Genomic DNA, 5,784 nt, shown 5'->3' with positions numbered 1-5,784 from the left:
TGGATGGTTTTGCTCATTTCCTTCACCTGTTTGATTGTGTTTTCCTGTAGTTCTTTAAGGGATTTTGTTTCTTTTTAAAGAGCTTCTAGCTGTTTACCTGTGTTCTCCTGTATTTCTTTGAGGGTGCTATTTATGTCTTTCTTAAAATCCTGTATCATCATCATGAGAAGTGATTTTGGATCCAAGTCTTCCTTTTCCAGTATGATGGGGTGTCCAGGACTTGCTATGGTGGAAGAATTGGGTTCTGATGATGCCAAGTAACTTCGTCTGTGTTGTTTATTTTCTTATACTTGCCCTCCACCATCTTGTTATCTCTAGTGCTACTTGCCCTTGCTAAATCTGACTGGAGCCTGTCCTTCCTAAGATCCTGGTTGTATCAGAACTCCTCAGAGTCAAGCTTTCTCTATCATCCTATGATTCTGGGATCCTGTGACCCTTGGCCTGTTAGAGCATCTGGGAGTGCAGCAGCTTCCTCTGGGTATTCTGGGATTGGCTGTGGAGTTTTGGCCCAAGGTCTGCTCAGGACACCAGCCCAGAGAGACTGGAAGGAACGTGAGCCGCTCTGCTCGTGGAGTTCCTGTATGCCTGGTCCCTCTGGTCCCAGTTACTCCCAGTGTTGGGACAGATGTTGGGTCCTCCTCACCTCTGATCCTGTGAGTGTCAGAGTGCCTGGGAGTGGAGCTTCCTCTGGGGGTTGTGGGACTGGCTGCAGAGCTTGTGCCCAAGGTCTGCTCAGGATACCAGCCCAGAGATTCCAGAAGCAACCCTAGCGCTTAACCAGCTTTTTTTTTTTTTTTTCGAGACAGGGTTTCTCTGTGTCGCCCTGGCTGTCCTGGAACTCACTCTGTAGACCAGGCTAGCCTCGAACTCAGAAATCCACCTGTCTCTGCCTCCCAAGTCCTGGCATTAAAGGCATGAGCCACCACAGCCTGGTACCATTTGTGTTCATTTGTGATTGGGTTACCTCACTCAGAATGATATTTTCTAGTTCCATCTATTTGCCTAAGAATTATATGAATTTATTGTTTTTAATAGTTGAGAAGTACTCCATTGTGAAAATGTACTACATTTTCTGTATCCATTCCTCTGTTGAGGGACATCTGTGTTCTTTCCAGTTTCTGGCTATTATAAATAAGGCTGCTGTGAACATAGTGGAGCATGTGTCCTTATGACATGTTGGAACATCTTCTGGGTACATGCCCAGGAGTGGCATTGCAGGGTCCATAGGTAGTATTATGTCCAATTTTCTGAGTTACTGCCAAACTGATTTCCCGAGTGGTTGTACCAGCTAGCAATCCCACCAGCAATGAAGGAGTATTCTTCTTTATCCACAACCTCGCCAGCATCTGCTGTCACCTGAGTTTTTTTTTTATTTAGAGAAGACTTTATTAATTTGTAATCAAACCCATGTAGATAAGACCTTACATATTTAATATAGTGTGTTACCCCTGAACAAATGGAAAAAAATTAAATTCAACATTTCTAGACCAATATGGCTGTTGATTTCTGTACAATGGTAACTCAACACAGTAAACTGGGATACTTTTTTCCAAAGTTGACAGCACAGCTAAAGTTTCCAAAAATTCAAATTATATATATGTATATGTATATTTATATAAAAAGACCAATAATAGCAGTATGTTATGCATCAATAGCAATAACAGCGTTTCCAGGTTCTGCAGTCATTTGAACTAAATTGTAGAGACATACAGCACACTCTATTAAAAAAAAAAGTAAAAAACAAAACCCCAGAAAACAGCACAGCTCTGTTACTCTTGTGGTACCTGGCACCATTTTTTTAAATTAGGTTCTCAATCATCATCTGGAAAGAAAACATTCTGAGCCACATCATTAAAAACAGCTCCGCTAAAGCACAGTCACTACTACGTATCATAAAGCAGGGACAAGCTATTTCACATTCACAGAGGTAGGATACAGTACTGTCCTACATCTATAATACTAGAGGACACAATTTAAAAGGCATTGTTTGAGACTTGATTCTACTTTTCTGGCAGAGGCCCAGAGGGTGGTGTGACACTGCTCTGTAAAGAAACACTCTTAGAGAGGCTTTCCCTCCACTAGCGGCACAGTTCTAAGGATTCATTGTCTCCACGAATGTCAGCAAAAAAACGTTATTAAAAAATGAAGTATCCCTAAAACAAAACTGTATAACCACTGGATTCATATGAAGATGATCTAGTGGAGACAATCTAGACCCCACCTTACCAACACATTATCAAATCTGGTATGTTTAAATGTCACCTGAGTTTTTTATCCTAGCCATTCTGAGTGGTGTGAGGTGGAATCTCAGGGTTGTTTTGGTTTGCATTTCCCTGATGACTAAGGATTTTGAACATTTCTTTAGGTGCTTTTCGGCCATTTGGTATTCCTCAGTTGAGAATTCTTTGTTTAGCTCTGTACCCCATTTTTAAAATAGGGTTATGTGGTTCTCTGGAGTCTAACTTTTTGAGCTCTTTGCATATATTGGATATTAGCCCTCTATCAGATGTAGCATTGGTAAAGATCTGGTTTTATGTGGAGGTTTTGATCCACTTGGACTTGAGCTTTGTGCAAGAAGATAAGAGTGATCAATTTGCATTCTTCTACATGATGACTGCCAGTTAAGCCAGCACCATTTGCTGAAAATGCTGTTTTTTTTTTCTACTGGATGGTTTTAGCTGCTTTGTCAAAGACCAAGTGACTATAGGTGTGTAGATTTCTTTTCTGGATCTTCAATTCTATTCCATTGATATACCTGTACTAATTCTATTCCATTGGTCACTCTACCAATACCATGCAATTTTTATCACAATTGCTCTGTAGTATAGATAGAGGTCAGGGATGATGATTTCACCAGAAGTTCTTCCATTTTTAAGAATAGTTTTCACTATCCTGGGTTTTTGTTATTCCAGATGAATTTGCAAATTGCTCTTTCAACCCTGTGAAGAATTGATTTGGAACTTTGATGGGGATTCCATTGAATCTGTAGATTGCTTTTGACAAGATGGTATTTTTACTCTATTAATCTTGCCAATCCATGAGCAAGGGAGATGGATCTATCACTTGTTTATTTAGAGTCACGCCAAACATTTTATTTTATTTGTGAGTATTATAAAGGGTGTTGTTTCCCTAATTTCATTTTCAGCTGTTTATCCTTTGTGTCAAGGAAGGCCACTGATTTGTTTGAGTTAATTTTATATCCATCTACTTTGCTGAAGTTGTTTATCATGTTTAGGAGTTCTCTTGTGGAATTTTTGGTCCACAAGGTCCAAAGGAGTTCTCTTGTGGAATTTTTGGTTCACAAGGACCAAGGAGTTCTCTTGTGGAATTTTTGGTCACTTAGGTATACTATCTTATCATCTGCAAATAATGATAATTTGACTTCTTTATGGAGGCAGTTTGAGAAAGAAGATCATAGCACTTAGTGCCTACATAAAAAACTAGAGAGACCTCATACAAATAACGTGGCAGAACTCCTCAAAATGCTACAACAAAAAGAACAAATAACACGGAGAAAGAGTATACTGCAAGAAATAATCAAACTTATGGCTGAAATGATGAACTAAAAGCAACAGCAAGAATACAAAGAATGAGTGAAATGAAGAGTTGGTTCTTTGAGAACAATCAAGGTTGGCATTTTTTTTTTGTTGTTGTTGTTTCAAGATAGGGTTTCTCTGGCTAGCCCTTGCTCTCCTAGAACTAGCTCAGGAGACCAGATGTGTCTCGAACTCAGAGATCCTCCTGCCTCTGCCTACTTAGTGCTGGGGTTAAAGGCATGTTTCACCACTGCCCAGCTAAGATGGACAAACTTTTACCCAAAGTAATGAAAAGATGTAAAGAGAAGATCCAAATTAATAAAATTAGAGATGAAGCGGCTGGAGACATGGCCCAATGGTTAACAATGCTGGCTGATCTTCAAGAGGACCTGGTTTAATTAACTCCCAGAACCTACATAGTGGCTCAAAACCATTTGTAACCAGTTCCAGGAAATCCATTACCTCTTCTGAACTCCATGAGCACTGCATGAGTGAGGTGCACTGAAAACATGCTGGCAACATTTAAGCATACACACACACACACACACACACACACACACACTCACACACACACTATTAATAGTAATAATACTAGTATACCTACTACTAATAATATAAGGAAAGATAAAAGAAGCAGTGTAATTACTTATACCTTAAGAGGTAGCAGTATAATAAAACTAGAAATAAATAGCAAGAGAAATTGCACAAAGATTTGAAGATTGAGCAGTACAATTTTGGATGAACAGTGGATCATTGCAGAAATCAAGAGGGAAATGTAGAAATTACTGGCATCAGATGATAATGGCTGTGAAGATTTCCACACCTGCTTGAAAACTTTTAATGATTTTCTAGATAGTAATGTTTCCTTTCTGGTGTAGTTCATCTTAGGTAAATGCACATCTTCAGACAGAGACTGGGCTCTTACTTACTTGGCTTAATCAATTACCATGGGAATCACATTGCATCAGGTAGAGTAATGTTTTCCTTGGAGTGCATTCAAATGATTCACAGTAAACAAGGTCATTGATTTCATGGGAGGGAGAATCCTCCTATCCTGTCACTTATTTAGTCCTGGCTCCTGTGAGGCAGCCTTTCCAAGACACTTCCTGTCTATGATGCTTCTTGTCTGTGGGATTCACACTGCCGTGAACGAGGGTTCGCAGCACTCCACACTCAGGTGAAGAGAAGGTATGGCAACCTTCCCACTGTTTTTGTCTTCTCCCCTAGTCTACCATTCCACTTACAATACCTTTTACAGTACCTTACACTTTGGAGTGTTTGTTTTGTTTTTCGGGTATGTTTTTCTCCTATTTTTCTGTCAAGTTAGGATATCCCCTTTCTTATTTTTTTTTTTTGTACAATACTTCTCTTGGCCTTCATAAATGTAATTTCTTCTTTAATTTTTTAAAAGATTTTTAAATTTATTTTATGTGTATGAGTACACTGTAACTGTACAAATGGCCGTGAGCCATCATGTGGCTGCTGGGAATTGAACTCAGGATGGCTCCGCTTGCTCCGGTATAATACACTGTAGCTGTCTTCAGATGCACCAGAAGAGGGCATCAGATCTCATTACGGGTGGTTTTGAGCCACCATTTGGTTGCTAGGATCGGACCTCTGGACCTTTGGAAGAGCAGTCAGTGCTCTTAACCTCTGAGCCATCTCGTCAGCCCCTAATTTTTTTAAATTCATGTATTTTATGTGTATTTTGGTTTCCCTACATGTATGTCTGTGAAACACATGAGTGCAATGCTCCAGGAAACTAGCAGAAAGTGTCAGATCCTCTGGAATTGGTCTTACAGACATATAAGAGCCTCCATATAGTGATGGAAATTGAAACTAGGCTCTCTGAAAGACTTGCCAGTGCTCTTAACCACTAAGCCAACTTAAGCCCCCATTTTTTCCTTTGTTATTACTTTTGCATCTGATCCAATCAATGATTCAGACTCATGAGAACAACATCCATCTAGATTTTTAGACTTCTAAAATCTTTTGAAGGATTTTTTTCTTATAGAATTTTGCATATTTCTCTTAAAGACCCATATTGGCTTACGTAGTCATAATGTAATCTTTTACCAGGCATTTGGAGTTTCCCAGCTACTACAAACAATATTTAATGCTCGTGCTATGTCTTTCCTTCTGGACAACATCACAGTCTCTACCGTTAGCATATTCTCTACAAGATAGTAGCTTGTTTTTACTGTATATGTCTGTTGCTTGCTATGTTCTGCTTTTATTTATTAACTCC

The sequence above is a fragment of the Mastomys coucha genome, unplaced genomic scaffold (genome assembly GCF_008632895.1).
Source record: "Mastomys coucha isolate ucsf_1 unplaced genomic scaffold, UCSF_Mcou_1 pScaffold21, whole genome shotgun sequence".
Taxonomy (NCBI): domain Eukaryota; kingdom Metazoa; phylum Chordata; class Mammalia; order Rodentia; family Muridae; genus Mastomys; species Mastomys coucha.
Note: the sequence above shows the minus strand (reverse complement) of the source record.